This window comes from Hyperolius riggenbachi, chromosome 10 (assembly GCF_040937935.1).
Source record: "Hyperolius riggenbachi isolate aHypRig1 chromosome 10, aHypRig1.pri, whole genome shotgun sequence".
Classification (NCBI taxonomy): domain Eukaryota; kingdom Metazoa; phylum Chordata; class Amphibia; order Anura; family Hyperoliidae; genus Hyperolius; species Hyperolius riggenbachi.
In genome coordinates, this window is record NC_090655.1 from 161543669 (window position 1) to 161562769 (window position 19101).

Here is a 19101-nt window from a genome sequence, read left to right on the forward strand (position 1 = left end):
CCCCCCAAAAAAAAAACACACACAAAAAAAAAAAAGTTAGGCATCACGCCTGCCCCCCGGTGCCCATTAATCGGGCGATGAGCTCGTCCTGCTGGGCCATTTTTTGGCGCAGCTCCAGGACCTGCTGCTTCAGAATAAGGAAGTCCCGGACCGGCACTCCTCTCTGATGCCGCCTCACACTTGCCTTCAGCCTCCTATGGTCCCTCCTCAATTTTAAGTGTGTAGACCGTGGAACTGTGGAAAGAATAGGGAAAATAAGTTACCCTGATTGTAAAATATAAAATCATTGTATCAAGGAAAAAAAAAATTTTTTTAATGTAAAGCTTATACAATAACATTTAGGGCCCTGTTCCACCATAGAAGTGCCACCTCGCCGCATCACTTCCGCATCTCCCAATGCAGAAGTGATTAGAGGAGATGGGACGCAGATGCAGCCCTGCAAGAATCTGCAGCATGGGCTCCGCATAACCTGAACGCAATACAAACTATACCACTGCCATGCAATGGTTTCAGGACACCCGTGGTGTGCCACATCGTACCGCATGTAATGGAAATGTACCTCGACAAAGTCTCTACAGTGTAAAGCTTGCATGCTTCTATTCGTTTAAGTTAGCCAATAAATGGTATCATCCTGATCAGGGGTGTAGTCCTTGAAAAAGAGGGGAGTGGACTCACCCTAAAAATCTCTGCGCCGCGCATAGTGTGGTGCGCCAAAAAATGGGTTTGTTTAAGCATAGCGTGGGCATGGTCATGGGTGGGGCCAAATATACATGTCCTTAGCAGTGGTATAAAAGGTCTGCCAGGGGAAGTTTGAGCTCTGTCGTAGTGTATCCCCAAAAAGTAGATGTAGTCTGACAGCATTTCACCAAAAATACACATAATCTGGCAGAGGTTCCTCCAAAATACAGATAATATGGCAGTGGTTACCCCAAAATAGACAATCTGCCAGCAGCAGTTCCCCCAACATACACATAATCTGGAAGCAGTTCCCCAAAATACGCGAAACCTGTCAGTGGATCACCCAAAATACACGTAACACCCAAAATACATGTAATCTGTCAGCAGTGGTTCACGAACATACAAAATCTGGCAGAGGTTCCCCAAAATACACGTAATCTGGCATCATCGGTTCACCATAAATACAGATCTGACAGCAGTTCCCCCAAAATAGGTACCCCCAGTATAGCTAGCCAGGTCTATAGGTGTCCCCAGTATAAGTAGTCTTGTGTATAGTTGTCCCCAGAATAGGTGGCCAGATGTAGAGATGTAACCAGAATAGGTAGCCAGGTGTATAGATGTCCTCAGAATAGGTGGCCAGGTGTATAGATATTCCCAGAATAGGTGGCCAGGTGTATAGATATTCCCAGAATAGGTGGCCAGGTTTATAGATGTCCCCAGAATAGGTAGCCAGGTTTATAGGTGTACCCAGTATAGCCAGGTGTATAGGTGTCCACAGTATATGTAGCCAGTTGTATAGTGGCCCCAGTATAGCCAGGTGTATAGGTGTCCCCAGTATATGTAGCCAGGTGTATAGTGGCCCCAGTATAGCCAGGTGTATAGGTGTCCCCAGTATATGTTGCCAGGTGTATAGGTGTCCCCAGTATATGTAGCCAGGTGTATAGTGGCCCCAGTATATGTAGCCAGGTGTATAGTGGCCCCAGTATATGTAGCCAGGTGTATAGGTGTCCCTAGTATATGTAGCCAGGTGTATAGTGGCCCCAGTATATGTAGCCAGGTGTATAGTGGCCCCAGTATATGTAGCCAGGTGTATAGTGGCCCCAGTATATGTAGCCAGGTGTATAGTGGCCCCAGTATATGTAGCCAGGTGTATAGTGGCCCCAGTATATGTAGCCAGGTGTATAGTGGCCCCAGTATATGTAGCCAGGTGTATAGTGGCCCCAGTATATGTAGCCAGGTGTATAGTGGCCCCAGTATATGTAGCCAGGTGTATAGTGGCCCCAGTATATGTAGCCAGGTGTATAGTGGCACCAGCATATGTAGCCAGGTGTCCACACAGCTGAAGGGGAGCAGCGCAGTGGAGAGGAGCATTGGGCAGAGCAGCGGGGAAGGGTGGACGTCCCCCCCACCCTTCCCTCACCTTGGGCTACTCTTTCTGGCTCTCCCCTACAGAACGATTGCGGTGGTGGCTGGTAGTGGCAGCAGGCATCAGTGGGCGGGACTTACCTCCTCCTCATTCCGGCGAGTTGAAGCTGTGCCGCTGCTCTGGTCTTGACTAGACCAGACTAGCTGCACACACAACGTCAACTCTCCGGAACAGGAGGAGGTAAATCCCGCCCACTGAGGCCCGCTGCCACTAACAGCCAAGGTGAGGGAAGGGGGGGGGAAACGTCCGCCCTTCCCCATTGCTCTGCCCAATGCTCCTCTCCACTGCGCTGCTCCCCTCCAGGGTGCAAGGATGGATGACGTCCAGTCTCCAATAAAAGTAAGTGTACGTCGTCCACCCGCATTCACGCAGGACTCGACCCCTGATCCTGATCCAAAACCTCTTAATTATAGACTGCAAGATTTTTACCTGTCTGGAGGCATCCGGCAAATCGCCTGGCCACTCGCTGGCTGTGAAAGGAGGGGCCTGGGGCCTGGGGAGGAAGACCGGGAGGTGCTGGGTCCAGGGGCATCTCCTTCCTGCAGGTCCTGGGGCTGCGCAGACGGGGGGGTCCTCCTGTCCTGTCAGTGGGCTGGGCGTTGCTGTGCAGGTGGTGCCGGTGGACGAGAAGCAGATCCAGCTGTAATAAACAATAATAAATAATATAATGAGAACAAAATATGTCATGAAATTGGTAAAAAGTATTACGTTTTTACTGAAAGTAATTTTTTTTTCTTTAAAGTTATATTCTAATACCTTTTATTTCTTTATTGGACATGAAAGAATATGACTCTTAAATATAGTAAAATATAAATAGGATAGGCTATAAAGAGCGCTCTTGAACGTAGACTGGGCCCTGGGGCAATGGTTCATCTTTATTAGGAATAAGACCCTACACACACAGCAAATATATCAAAGGAGTGGCTTTGAGCCAAGTCTGTGTATGCCCTTGAGAGGCCAAACATGAACATAGGCATCAATCAAATTTAATAACTCTGGAGAGATCTTAAAATGGCTGTGCACCAGAGCTGGATCATCCACAAGGCAAACCTTGGCAGTTGCCAAGGGCATGGAGAGTACCCGGTGATCATCAGTGGTTATCAAAAACGAACACTCAGCAAATACTGCACAAATATCATCACTATGCCCACACAGGAGCACAAAAAATAGTTTAGGTAACCCATTTTGGAATAAATCCGTCCCAAAAAAAAGAAAAAAAAAAGGTGGGAAAAGTGATGAGCTGTGAATATTGAACGGATACTTTAACTGTATATACTACACAACTCTATTATAATATTCACTGCACATGGTATTTTTATAGGATAATTAGACCCCAAGATACACATACATAAACTAGTAGTTTGCTGACTTACATGACAGGGCTTCCTGAATGCTCTTGACGAGCTCTTTGTCCCTCCTCTTCAGGTCGCTCCACATCTGGACCTGCTTCACCTTCAAGTTCCTGTTGAAGTTTTTCCTCAACAGGAACTGGACCTTCCGGACCACCCGCTTCTTTGCCTCGCCCACCGACAGGTCATATCGGCCTTTAGTAAATTCCTGCAAACATTTTTTACAGTATTCATGACCATTGTATAGATTAATTATTTATTAATTAGGATAAACTTTACTTTAATCATGTTTCAACATTATAACAATTATATGACAGTGTCAAAAATTTTTGGGAACCAAGTTCAACCAACTATGACAGCGGGCAGATACTTATGGAATAATGATGACTACAAGAAGATATAAGTGGCCACCTTTAACTTCTGACAGATATTGCTTGCCATCTATAATTACATAAAGTGGATTTTACTTTTTGTCACGTTAGCGGAAAATGACACTTTGGGGGGAAAAAAATATATATATTTCTGCTAACTTGTGACAAAAAATAAAATCTTCTATGAACTCACCATACTCCTAACAGAATACCTTGGGGTGTCTTCTTTCTAAAATGGGGTCATTTGTGGGGTTTCTATACTGCCCTGGCATTTTAGGGGCCCTAAAGCATGAGGAGTAGTCTAGAAACTAAATTCATGAAAATGATCTGTGAAATCCTAAAGGTACTCAAAGGACGTTGGGCCCCTTAGCGCACCTAGGCTAGAAAAAAGTGTTACACATGTGGTATCGCCGTACTCAGGAGAAGTAGTATAATGTGTTTTGGGTTGTATTTTTACACATGCCCATGCTGGGTGGGAGAAATCTCTATGTAAATGGACAATTATGTGTAAAAAAAAAAATCAAAAAAATCTCATTTAGAAAGATATTTATCCCACCCAGCATGGGTATGTTTAAAAATACACCCCAAAACACATTATACTACTTCTCCTGAGTACGGCAATACCACATGTGTGACCCCTTTTTGCAGCCTAGGTGCGCTAAGGGGCCCAACGTCCTATGAGCACCTTTAGGGTTTACAGGGGTGCTTACAATTTAGCACCCCCCAAAATGCCAGGACAGTAAACACACCCCACAAATGACCCCATTTTGGAAAGTAGACACCCCAAGGTATTCAGAGAGGGGCATGGTGAGTCCGTGGCAGATTTTTTTTTTTTTTTAACAAGTTAGCAGAAATGGAAACTTTTTTTTGTTTTATTTTTGTTTCAAAGTGTCATTTTCCGCTAACTTGTGACAAAAAAATCTTCTATGAACTCACCATGCCTCTTAGGGCCCGTTCACACTGCACGCGTTTCCAGCCGCGTTTTGGAAAGGAGGCTGACACGCATGACATCAGACAGTGCATAGAGTGCACTGTCTGATGTTCACACTGCATGCGTTCCGGACCTGTGCGGTCCGGGAACGCATGCTGCACGCAGATTTTGACAAAACGCGTGGCTGTCCCATTCACTTTTCAGTGATGGGATCAGCCACGCAACGCACACAAACGCGGATGGCCATGCGTTCGTATTCGTTGCGGTCCACACGCGTTCCGCACGCATGGCCATCCGCATTTGTGATCTGAACAGTCCCTAGTGAATACTTTGGGATGTCTTCTTTCCACAATAGGGTCATTTGGGGGGTATTTAATCATGGAATTTTGCCACCTCATAAAACCTGACAGGTGCTCCGAAAAGTCAGCGATGCTTCAAAATGGGAAAATATAATTTTGGCACCATACTTTGTAAACGCTATAACTATTAACCAAACCAGTAAATATACACTTATTGTTGTTTTTTTTATCAAAGACATGTAGCAGAATAAATCTGGACAAAAATGTATATTGAAATTTTATATTATTTCAAAAATGTCAGCACAGAAAGTTAAAAAAAAATCATTCTTTTGACAAAATTCACTTTTTGCACCATAGTTTGTAAACGCTATAACTTTTACCCAAACCAATAAATATACACTGAATGGGTTTTTTTTTTATCAAAAACATGTTTGTGCACATTTTTCGCGCTGCATGTATACAGAAATTTTACTTTATTTGAAAACTGTCAGCACAGAAAGTTAAAAAAATCATTTTTTTTGCCAAAATTCATGTCTTTTTTGATGAATATAATAAAAACTAAAAATCACAGCAGAAATCAAATTGCACCGAAAGAAAGCTGTATTAGTGACAAGAAAAGGAGGTAAAATTCATTTAGATGGTAGGTTGTATGACCGAGCAATAAACCGTGAAAGCTGCAGTGGTCTGAATGGAAAAAAAAGGGTCTGGTCCTTAAGGGGTAGAAAGACTGTGGTCCTCAAGGGGTTAACCCGGAAAAAAAAAGTTTTACTAACCTGGGGCTTCCCTCAGCCCCCTACAGCTGATCGGTGCCCTTGCCGTGTCCCTCCGATCCTCCCGTCCCCGCCGGCGTTTACTTCCGGTTTCGCCGTCACCGTCCGTCAGGCTGGGAACGCAAGTGATTCTTCGCGTTCCCAGCCACAATATTGCCCCCTATGCTGCTATTGCATTTTTGGTCCAGAAAAAAAAAAAAAAAAAAAAAAAATCAGAACACTAATCACTATTCGCAAAATGCTGTAGACGCTAGGAACTCCCATACAAAAAACGCAAACCGCGCAAAAAGAGGTAAACGCAAACCGCTAAACAACCGCTTGAAAACTGCTCAAAAAAAAATAGCTACCATTTAGCAAAATACAGTGTGAATGTGTCCCTACTATTAAAGGGACTCCGAGCACACAGCCGCGACACTCAGACGAGTGTCGGCCCGACACTTGCTGGTATAGGAAGAGGCACGTCATTATGCCGGCCGATACGCGTCATGACGGCGGCCGGCGTGACAGTCCTGCGCATGCGCAGTAAACCCGCATATGCGCAGGACTGTCACGCCGACCACCGTCATGACGCGTAGCTCGGAGTCCCTTTAACAGTAGTGGTACAAGCAAAGTTACAGTGACAAATAAAATAAAAAACTCTCACAAACACCTGATACACTTTTTAATGTCAAATATAAATAAATGCACAGAAACAGTACCAAACATATATGCATTTTGTTCAATAGATCACTTACCTCAATCACCATCCTTTTCAATTTAGGGCAATTCTTTGGAGGCATTCTGGCTGGCTGTGGATTCTGGTGCCCTGCAGAGGAAGTCTGTGTCTCTCTCCAGGTCTCTTCCACGCGTCTGGCCTGTTTTTTTGAACTTCCTGTTGTTCTGTACGCATTAGCCAATCACAGGCTTAGAGGCTGAGCGTGCCCGGAATGCGTGCGCACGCGTACGTTTTGACGCATGCGGAACATATGTACGCAATAGCTGTCACTCACAAGGCGCCGCCTACTGCGTACATATCAGCCTTGCATGCGTCAAAACGTACGCGTAGTAGGCGGCGCCTAGTGAGTGACAGCTATTGCGTACATATGCTAAACATGCGTCAAAACGTACGCGTGGACGTTACGGCAGCAAGCGTAATATCGTAACGTAAGCAACTGAATTACGGTATCCTTACGCGTAACTGCGTAGCGTCAACGCGTAATTACGGTACTGCCCCGTAGATACTTTCTTACGCCGTAACCGTAATTGCGTAATGCGTAGTAGCGTAAAATTACGCGTAACGACCCGTAAGCGTAGATTTTTTCATTACGACCAGCACTGACACACACTCACACTCTATCACAAACATACATACATACACACATACATATACACACACTGCATCCACACACAAACACAGCACCTCTCTCTCCTTTAGCAGTAGTCAGGACTCAGCAGCATTTCCTGTCATCCACCTCTCTCCTTTTCTCTCCAGCGTCTTCAGTCTGTCTTCAGTCTCCCGGAGGAAGGGGGGCGGAGACTGACATTCCTCTTCACACTGAGTGTATCAGCGTGTAATCAGCTCCGGGGAAGCAGAGAGCTCATACAGGAGGGAGGGGAGAACAGGCTGTAAACAGCCCAAAACAAAGTATCCCAGTGTACTGTGCGCCTGCCGGAATGTAACAACTTCAGTGCCGCGGCAATGAACGTCATAGAGAGGAGGGGGAATTCATGTATGTTATATTATAGAGTTTATTGAAATATTTGTTGCCATATATATTAATGTTTTTGCCTACAGTTTTAAACAAGGTGTGCAATGGTTTATTTTGATATTCAGAGGTCAGGTCCACTTTAAGAGTGTTGCATAATAAGTACCTCTGAATATGTTTTGATCATATAGTTATGTTTTGACATTGAATTTTTTGTGAACATGAGTGATACTCACAAAACCTGCCTTACACTATGTCCTCTGATACTTTGTTTTCAGCTGTATGCTCCTTTTTGATTGGCCTGATGAAGCGGGATTGAGTCCGTGAAACGCGTTGCCTATTTTTACTGTGGAGTATAAATAAAATTGTTGTTTGACTGTTGATGCCACAGTCCTTCCTTTGTTTGCTTTGTCTGCATGAATGGGATAGGCCCACCACTGACCCATCGGTTTTAAGCTCGTTTAAGTGACTTTTATTCTATTGGCGCCTCTGGAAAGCTTCTGTACTCTGTTGGGAAGAGTTAGTGGATGTGATAGGAGATAGCTTAGCTAGCTCCAGGGGCGTAGCAATAGGGGGTGCAGAGGTAGCCACCGCATCGGGGCCCTTGGGCTAGAGGGGTCCCGAGGGGCCCACCTTCAACCACAGTATTAGGTCTTTATTGGTCCTATGCTGATAATATTCACTTCTTTTTTCTTTTTGTTTTTTTTTTCTTCTTCTTCTTACCAAACTTCAGCGTAGTATTGACCCCAGCTGTACAGACAGCATCACCATGTTGGTTGGCGGTGGGTATAAGGTTGGCATCATAGTTTGGCATTCCTAAAACTGTCGACAGCAGACGCCCCAAACCCGGAACAGTCGGCCACCGGGCGACCGGGGCCCAAACACAGAAAAGGGGCCAAACCACAAACAGCCCACTGAGATATGATTTTTTTTCCTTTATTTTCTTTTCTTTTCTTTTCCTTCCCTATAACATGTAGACACTCTCACCCAAACTTCAATCAGTCCCCCTGCGTATGTCCCGCTCCCCCCTCGCCCCCCCTGGTGGTTGTTTAAATGTTGTGTGATCTATTGATGCAGTTCTCTACTAGATTATTCCATATATTTCCCTCACTGTCATGCCATCTATCTTCACAATACATCGCCATCTTACTGACCCATTCTTCCAATGTAGGGGGAGTTGAATTTTTCCAGTTTATTACAATCAGATTTTTGGCAATGATGGTCCCTATTTCTTTAATGAGGTTGCAGCCTGGGCTATGATACTTGTCTGAATAACTGAGAATAGCTTCTGTGGCTGTGAGGCTAAATTCCTCCCCTAAAACATTCTGTGAGAAGACTATCACCTTATCCCAAAATTGTTTTACTATAGGGCATGTCCACCACATGTGTATTTCACTTCCTCCTTCTACACCGCACCTCCAACATGTCTTTCCCTGATGGTAGATTTTGTATAGCGTTTCTGGTGTTAAGTACCACCTGGTAATTGTTTTAAATTGGGTCAATTGTAATCCGGAGTCCTGGACCTTCCAGTTGTTTAACCATATAGTTGGCCAATTTATTTTAGGATTGAGCTTGATCCAGATCTGCTTCCCATTTCGCACAGTATAAAGGGAGGGCGGCATGGTATATTGTAGATCTTATAAATTCGTAGAGTTTTGATAATGCTTTAGGAATTATTCTATTTAGAAAAAAAAGTTTTTCAAAAATGTTTAGACTATCTCTTAACAGTACATCTTTAGAGTGTAATTTATGCAAGTAGCTTTGTGCTTGTATCATAGCCCATGTCCTTTTGCCCTTTGCATGAGTGATTAGACAGGGAATCCCTAATGTATGGTCACCTTTAAGATTTATAATACGTAGGTCACTATTTAACTGGTTTTTAATAAACCAGCCAATGTGTTTACCAGGAAGGAAACCAGGGTTGTCAGCCAGCGAGGTCAAAGGGGAAGTGCCAGTCAATCTATGCCATTTCATGATAATCCAATGAAATGTTTTTAAGGTTGGTTTAACTAGGGGGTGTGAGCACATAATATATTGTTTATAAATATTGCAAGGAATCCATGTAAAAATCAAATGAAGACTACACTCCTCCTTCTCTATCAGGGGCCATATTTCCCCTGCATGTTCTTTAAAGGTTTCAGCTTTCCAGTCCAGGACTCTAGTTAAATGCACACTCATAGTAATTATTCACATCTGGTGCAGCCAATCCACCCATCTCCTTCCCTCTTGTTAAAAGTTTGTAATTTATACTACGTTTGGATCTGCTCCATATCAAATTCTGAAAAATCCTATGTCAGTTTTGTGACCATGTGCTGGGGAGGGCCACCGGGAGACACCGTATTAGAAAGATAAGTCTCGGGAGAATCAGCATTTTAATTATATTAACTCTGCCCAATACATTGAAGCAAGGACGATCCCACATCTTAAGCTTCTTCTTACATTCTTTCATGATCTGTGGAAAATTTATATTAAAGAGATTATCAGGATTACTGGAAAGATTTATACCTAAATATCTAATTTATTGATTGGTCCATTTAAAGTCATTGTGTTTTTGGATATTTGATTTTACTTGTGTGGAGCGACCTATATTTAAAATGGTAGTTTTGTTCTTGTTAAGCTTGAAATTAGAGTAACCTTCCGCCTCTTCAAAAAGTTCCTTGCACTTAACGACGGAATCAGCAGGGTCGGTAAGTGTAAGCAATAAATCATCAACATATGCAAGAATTTTGATTTCCTCTCCCCCAATTTTAATTCCCTTGATTTCTGCATTCTGTTGTATTGCCTGAATTATTGCTTCTATACTGACGTTAAAAAGCCATGATGATAGAGGGCAGCCCTGCCTGACTCCGTTGCCAATTCTGAAGGGTTTTGTTATATCGCCAATAATCCTAATTCCTGTGCTCTGGTTTTTATACAGTTTCACAATTCTCTCAATAAATATCTCGCCAAGTCCTACTTTTTCTAGGGTTGCATATATGAAAGTTCTTGATAAGCGGTCAAATGCTTTCTCGGCATCGACCGCGATAAGCACTGCCTCCTCTCTTTCTTTTTTGCATCTATAGATAAGATTTACTGCCGTATATATATTATCCTGGATTTGTTTGTTTTTCATAAAACCTGTTTGTTGTTTCCCAATTATCTTTCCAGCAACTCTACTTAGTCTATTTGACAAAATTTTGGCATATATTTTAACATCACAGTTTATGAGGGAGATTGGCCTGTAGTCTGAACATTCCAGCCCAGATTTCCCTTCTTTTGGAATTAATGTAATTATTGCTTTATTGGTCTCATCTGAGAAGATTCTCTCTTCGTTTTTATAATTGACTAGGTTACAAAACAGAGGAGCCAGTACTGGGGCGAATAACTGATAAAATTCACTATTAAAGCCATCAGGGCCAGGACTCTTGCCCTTTGGCAGCTTGGAGGTCATTTCTTTAAATTCTTGTTCTGAAATGGGGGACTCTAACATTACTCTATCAGCGTTGTTTAGCAGGGGTAAGTCAATAGTTTGCAAAAAGTCTTCTGGATTCGAAAATTTGGGTTTATCCAGGTTATACAAGTTTTCAAAGAAAGATTTAAATGTGCTTGAAATGCTGGTGGTATCGTGTAGAATAATCCCCTCTTTGTTTTTAATTTGGTGTATAAAATTGCTTTTTCAATTACTTTTCAGTAGGTCTGCAAGTATTTTCCCTGATTTATTTTTCTCTTGTGTATATTTTTTCTTTAATTTTTTATATTCTTTGTCACATTTACTATTTAAAATATCATTTAATTCGGCCCTTATTTTAGTCACCCTTAATAGTGCTGTGGGGGATAAGGAAGATTTGTGTTGGGATTCAGCGGAGTGAAGATCAGATAGAAGGTCGTTGATTTTTTTTTTCTTTTTCTTTCCTTTTTCTACTTTGGATATTAATCAGAACCCCTCTAATGACGCATTTTAAAGCATCCCATAGAATAATTGGGGAGCTTACTGATAATTGATTTATATGTATAAACTCGTTGATTGCGGCCTCTATCTGCTGCCTCACTCCTTCTTCTTCCAACAGTGATGCGTCAAGTCTCCACAGTTTAGTTGTAAACTTGGGGCCCAATGTCAGTGATAATATAACAGGTGCGTGATCAGAAAACGTTATGCGTCCAATGGATGCCTCTTTTACTGATGAGATAAGGTTTTGAGATACTAAAAAGTAGTCGAGTCTTGAATATGAGTGATGAGCGTGTGAATAAAAGGTATAGTCATTGTCTCCAATGTTTTTAATTCTCCAGATATCCACTAGATTAAGTTTTATTAGGGCTTCTTTAAAGAGACTAATATCTATTTTGGGAATCTTAGAGTTGCCTTTCAAGGTGTCATATTTAGGATCGATCGTGAGGTTCAAATCTCCTCCGACAATGACTATACCCTTTGATTTTTTGCTAACATTGTGGATGAAATTTATTAAGAAGGGGACTTGACCTTTATTTGGAGTGTAAACATTTGCCAATGTAATATGCGTCCCATTGACCCTCCCCAGCACAATGAGTTCCCTAGCAGCCTCATCTTTATAGATTCTATCAACTATAAAGTCCAAATCTGTCCTTACCACAATTGCCACACCACATGTTTTCCTCTCCTTGTTATAGTTAATAATCCAGTTTTTGTATCTCTTATCAAAAAAAGTTGGAGATTTCCCTAATTTAAAATGCGTTTCTTGTAGGAAAGCAATATCAATTTTATTCTTTATTAGTTCTATTATTCTTTTTCGTTTGCACCCTGAGTTCGCTCCCTTCACATTAAGAGTGAGGATTTTAAAATTATTCATTTTTGTTAAATTGGGTTATGTGCTGAAGGAGGTGATGTAATGGAACGCACCCAGATGTATCTGTGGAGAAAGGGATTGAGGGAGGTGGGGACACACCCAGGGGTCCATACAGACAAACATACAAACTCACGTACTGTCATCATCCACACGCACTCATCTCTTCCACGTACACACACCACACTCATCTTTTCCACACACTCACACCAAAGGGTCCTGTCTGATTTGTCTCCATAATGGCGACATTTTGCATCAGACTTCTTTAATCCCAGAGTTAAAAAAAAAAAGGTAACTTCGGGACAAAGACCGGAGGGATGGTTCAGGTCAAAAAGCTTTATATATCATCTTTTCAGCTTTACAACTCCTCCCAACCAGAAATTTGGGTGGTAGGCAATCCCAAGTCAGAGATAAACGTTTCTAATGGGTCACCATCATTCAAGATGGCTGTTTTCCCATCTACTGTAGCCCTTAGAGAGAACGGATAACCCCACTTATAGGAGCCTTGTTTCTTTTTAATTTCTTCTAACAGGGGTTTAAGAAGGCGTCTACGATTATTCATTCTTTTAGATAGGTCTGGAAACATTTCAATGTTCCAGCTTTTAAATTTCAGAGGGCCTGAAAAGCGTGTTTTGGAAAGTATTAAATCCTTTTCTTGAAAGAAATGTATCCTACATAGAATATCAGTACTTTTTTGTTCCTGGTAAGTTCTTTCTCTACCAATTCTATGTATTCTGTCGATTGTAATATCATTTTTGATTTCATTGCCCAAGATTTCCTTAAACAGATTTTGAGCTACTTCCCGCAGGTCCTTAGATGGAATGTTAGAAGGTATTCCGCGTATTTTTATATTATTTCTCCGACTTCGATTCTCTAAATCATCAATTTTATTTACTAGTGTCCTTAGTGTAGTTTTTTGTTTTGTTGCTTCCTTTGTACAGCTCTCTACGGTCGTCATGCATTTGGATGAGCATTTTTCTAATTTATCAACTCTATTTGAAAGCTCAGATAATTCCTCCTTAATTGATTTGAGTTCATTGCTGACCGCCTCTTTAATAGCTACCTGTACCGTCTCTACCACCGTTTCTTTTATTTTATTTGTGAAATCCTCCATCATCTGTCTCATTTTAAAGTCTTGACTATTTTCCTCTGATCTTTTATCTGTATCTACTATTGGATCCATTGTCAGTGTTTCAAGTGATATGCAGGTCAGAGAGTGAGTGATATGCAGCAAAGTGAGAGGCTGACGATGACGTGAGACGTGGGAGGTCTGCTTCCGGAGGCAAAGGTTCAGGAATCCTATGAGCGTTCTCGTGTCCCGTGTATACCGGCAGGGTCAGCTTGCATATGCCGGCTCTGCTGTCATCTAGCTCCGTTGCTGCTGCCATTTGCTGCCGTCTCTTTACTGCCTCACCATCCCCTAAACTGTTTTGATGTTTTGGATGTGGTAGGAGATGTCATCTGGCGCTGAGACACTGAAACACTGAAACTCGCATTGCTGCTCTCTCCACTGTGCTTTTGCTGTCTGTCTGCCGTTAGCCTGTCAAAGCCTGTCAAAGTCTGCTACAGCCTTCGGTCGGGTGGTCTGAATGGCTCAGAAGTATAAGTATACATATTTACACATTTGTGGACCCGAGTAGCTAGCTCCGCAAGAAAGAGGAAAAGAGCAACTAAGTAACATTTAGCTGACAGTTGATCAAGAAGAGCCTGCAGCCTATTTTTCATTACGTTCAGCCTTGCCCCTGCAGCCCCCATCTGCCTCCCTGTCAATCCGCTGGCCTGTGGAAAACTTGAAAAGGAAGGTACGCTGATCTTAGATACCACAGAATTCCCAGGCTGTCTGCACAGCGTCCATAGTGACATAGTGTGCACAATGAATGCACAGTGACTGCATACTGTCGTAGTGTATCCTTTCCCCAATAAACACCCGACAAGGTCTGCTGCGAGTAACCTCGGCATTGTCTCTCATCTGGCTGTAATTGACACCTGACCTTTGCTAACTGGCTGGCACTACAGGCTGACCTTCTTGACTCGATCTTTCGTTGCAAACTTTTACTGTCGCTGCTACTGCTGTATAGCCCAGCATGATTGCTTTCAATAGCTGCTAACATCATTACTACTGCAAATTCTGCTGATTACAATCAACCTCTAGATACAAGATATTCTTGACCACTAGCTGCTACTAGCAACTTCCATCTGCTCTCTGGTGTGATCTGACATATCAGCGCTATTTACATTGCGATTAGCTATGATTTGCTACCGGCTTGAGAGTCTTCACTAATTTGCTTCGTAACCACAGCAGTTTGTCATATGTCTGCTCTAGAATTAACTTTGCTCACTCGGTGTCCTGTTCTGCCGCATCCTAACTTCGCGCATGCTACCGTCAACCACTGCCAACTACCATCTATTACTGGTAACCACTGTTAACTAACACTATTATCCAACTAGTTTGGCTGGTTATAGGCTATGATATGAATGTATCATATCTGTGTGTTTTTCCACACTAGCTGCTAGCTGTTACTCGCTATTAACTTATTACTGTGCTTGCTTCTGCCAGCTATAATACAGTCGATTGTACAGCAACAGCTGATCCTTGATGACTCATGCGGTAACTTGACCGCTTTATGCATGGTGCTCTGGAATCCACAACATCAATTAAGTGAGTAGTCTCTTTTTTCTTAGTCTCACCGAGAACACAGCCAAATCCCCCCTGTGTCATACCTCATCTTCAAGGAGGTAGTAAGTACTGTTTTTCTTTTTTCTTTTTTTTTTTTTTGGTTTTGCTTTGTTCGTTTTTACCTGCAGTTACTGAACCATATTAAGGTCTGCGAGATCTGGTTGAAACCAGTGCAAAAGTTATATATTTTTTTTTCTCCTCTGTTGTTTGTTGATAAACCTTATTTTGTAAACATTGGGCATCAGAAAAAAATAATAGCACCCGTGATAACTTGTAGGGCTGCTAGCTAGTTTAACTATTGTCCGTACACGTGGCCAAAATTACATCACCTAAAAATACTGCTGACAGAGACATGGCTACAGGAACGCGTAAACAAACAAAAGGGCATCTAGGTGAAAAAGAAAAGGGCCTTAACAACTTTGGTTTCTCTGTAACCAGCGAAAATGGGAGATCACCAATCAGACATAATATTGATCATAATGAGGTACAAAACGCCTCAACACCCAAAAACACAACGTCCGGAATTCTGTCTTCACATGGAGCAATCACTCCAAAGGATATTAGTAGAACTTCAAAAACATCTCAGACCTTTGTAAAAAATCTCAAATAAATACTAAACCGTCAGAAACCGGGCCACTCCATAAGACACAAGTTGAAACACTGATAATATTCACTTCTATAGATGATTAGAATAGCAGTGATCATTAAGACACTGTTTCCTATCCCTTTCTTGCACCTGACACTGTGGTTGTCCTTGATTGGTTTTGGTGTGGCGTATCAATTGTTATGTATAGAGAGCTTGGGGGGCCCAATGCAAAACTTGCACTGGGGCCCACAGCTTCTTAGCTGCGCCACGGCTAGCTACTGCTCATTTATTTGCAGTCTACTGTGTGTTTGTGGTTTGAAAATCTCCACAAATACAAGCTACAGCAGGCTGGGTTGTAGTTGTATTCTAAAACAAAAGTATTTTTTAAAGGAGAACTGTAGTGAGAGGTATATGGAGGCTGCCATATTTATTTCCATTTAAACAATACCAGTTGCTCGGCTGTCCTGCAGATCAATGTGGCTGCAGTAGTGTCTGAATCACCCCAGAAACATGCATGCAGCTAATCTTGTCAGATCTGAAAATAATGTCAGAAACACCTGATCTGCTGCATGTTTGTTCTGGGTCTATGGCTAAAAGTATTAGAGGCAGAGGATTAGCAAGATAGCCAGGCATTTGGTATTGTTTCAAAGGAAATAAATATGACAGCCTCCATATTCATCTCGCTATAATTGTCCTTTACAGGACAACTGTATTGAGAGGTATATGGAGGCTGCCATGTTTATTTCCTTTTAAAGGATACCCGAACTGAAATGTGACATAATGAGATAGGCATGTGTATGTACAGTGCCTAGCACACAAATAACTATGCTGTGTTCCTTTTTTCTTTCTCTGCCTGAAAGAGTTAAATATCAGGTATGTAAGTGGCTGACTCAGTCCTGACTCAGACAGGAAGTGCCTACACTGTTACCCTCACTGATAAGAAATTCCAACTATAAATCAATTTCCTAGCAGAAAATGGCTTCTGAGAGCAAGAAAGAGGTAAAAAAGGGAATTTCTTATCAGTGAGGGTCACACTGTAGTCACTTCCTGTCTTAGCCAGGACTGAGTCAGCCACTTACATACCTGATATTTAACTCTTTCAGGCAGAGAAAGAAAAAAGGAACACAGCATAGTTATTTGTGTGCTAGGCACTGTACATACACATGTCTATCTCATGATGTCACATTTCAGTTCGGGTATCCTTTAAGCAATACCAGTTCCCTGGCTATCTTGCTGATCCTCTGCCATGCATTTTGATTCTGTGCGGCACATGGCCGCGGGAGGGTTTTTTTTACTTTTGTTTTTTTTTTTAATGTAGCTAGCCTATCGCTAGCTACATGTTTCCCCTCTCCCTGCTCTCTCTCCCATCCTTCCGATTGCCGCCGGCGTGAATACCTATCAGGAAATCCCATTCTGAACGGGATTTCCTGCAGGGCTTCCCCCGTCGCCATGGAGATGCATGGAATGATGTCATCGACATTGTGTTGTCAAAGGGAGTCCCGATCCACCCATAGCGCAGCCTGGCGGTGATTGGCCAGGCTGCGCAAGGGGTCTGCGGGGGGGGGGGCCCTCTTTCGTGGCGGGTTAGCGGCAGCGATTGGGTAAGACGATTGGTTATAAAAAAATGTATGCAAATCGGCCCACCAGGGCCTGAGCAATCCACCGCGGTGTTACTGGACGAGCTGAGCTCGTCCATAACGCCCAGGTAGTTAACACTTTTAGCCATAGACCCTGAACAAGCATGCAGCAGATCAGGTGTTTCTGATTTCTGACAAGATTAGCTGCATGCTTGTTTCTGGTTTGATTCAAATACTACTGCAGCCAAATAGACCAGCAGGGCTGCCAAGCAACTGGTTTTGTTTTAAAAGAAATACATTTGGCAGCCTCCATTTCCCCCACTACAGCTGTCCATTCACACTTGAAAGCGCAAAACACCGGCGTTTTGCGTGAGTGATTTTTCAGCGAAAAAAATCACTGAACCCTGCAGCTTTTTTTTTTTTTCCGGCGCTTCTATAGCACTGAAACACGATCACCGGGAAATCGCCTGAAAATTGTGCAGGCGACACGTTTGCGCTTTGCGATTTTGGCAATTAACGGCGATTAGCGCAAATCGCCCAAGTAAGAACGGACCCATAGGGTTTAATTACACTAGCGCTTTCAAAAGCGCTAGCGTTTGAGCATTTTTCCGAAATCGCTGGCAAAACACTCTAGTGTGAATGGGGCCTCAAGCATGGTCGCTGTGTCCAAGCTGATGTTCCGATGTTTTTTTGTTTTTTTTTACACTGCCAGCTTCTCCTGACTTATGGGGTGATGGTCACTTTGATCGAGCTGCTTCTTCCCCCACCACTGTCATTTTATGGGATGTGTACATTGCCTGCTTCTCCTGGACCTGACTTATGGGGGTGATGGTCACTCTGACCGAGCCGCTGCTCCCCTGGCACTATAATAATACTGACACGTGCACTTCATATAATATTTATTTTTTATTCAAATCACTATGTATATTGAGGCGTTTAACAAAAAAAAAATAATATAAATGTACCGTATACTTTTTTCCTATCGTAACTTTAAAATTGATTTTCTCCAAAACTATTAGGTCTTTTTGAAAAATTATTTTTGCCCCTTATACCCACTGTTCTCCTTAAAGGGACACTTAAGTCAAACAAAAAAAGTGAGTTTTACTCACCTGGGGCTTCCAATAGCCCCCTGTAGCTGTCCAGTGCCCTCGCCGTCTCCCTCCGATCCTCCTGGCCCCACCGGCAGCCACTTCCTGTTTCGGTGACAGGAGCTGACAGGCTGGGGACGCGAGTGATTTTTCGCGTTCCTGGCCACAATAGCGCCATCTATGCTGCTACAGCATATATCATATACCATATAGCAGCATAGAGGGTGCTAATGTGTCTGGGAACGTGAAGAATCACTCACTTCCCCAGCCTGTCAGTTCCTGTCACCGAAACAGGAAGTGGCTGCCGGCAGGGCCAGGAGGATTGGAGGGAGACGGCGAGGGCACCGGACAGCTGCAAGGGGCTATTGGAAGCCCCAGGCGAGTAAAACTCATTTTTTTTGTTTGGCTTAAGTGTCCCTTTAACATACTCTGCTAATTTGGTGATGCTAGCTTGTTAGGGGGCTTTGCAATTTACCGCGAAAATCGCGGACATTAGGCGAAAATAAATGCTAAAATATTTGGGCGAATTTTTGCTTGTCGAAGCGAAAATTGTACTTATTTCGGCGAAAATTTGGCAAAAGAATATTTGCATTTTTGCTCATCACTGTTCACTGCATCTGTGTGACTGCACATTGTATTATACCAGTCAGTGCATACCTTTCTCTGCTTCTCTGTGACTGCACACTGTATTATACCAGTCAGTGCATACCTTTCACTGCATCTGTGTGACTGCACACTGTATTATACCAGTGCATACCTTTCACTGCATCTCTGTAACTGCACATTGTACCAGTCACTGCATACCTTTCACTGCATCTGTGTGACGGTACACTGTATTATACCAGTCACTGCATATCTTTCACTGCAT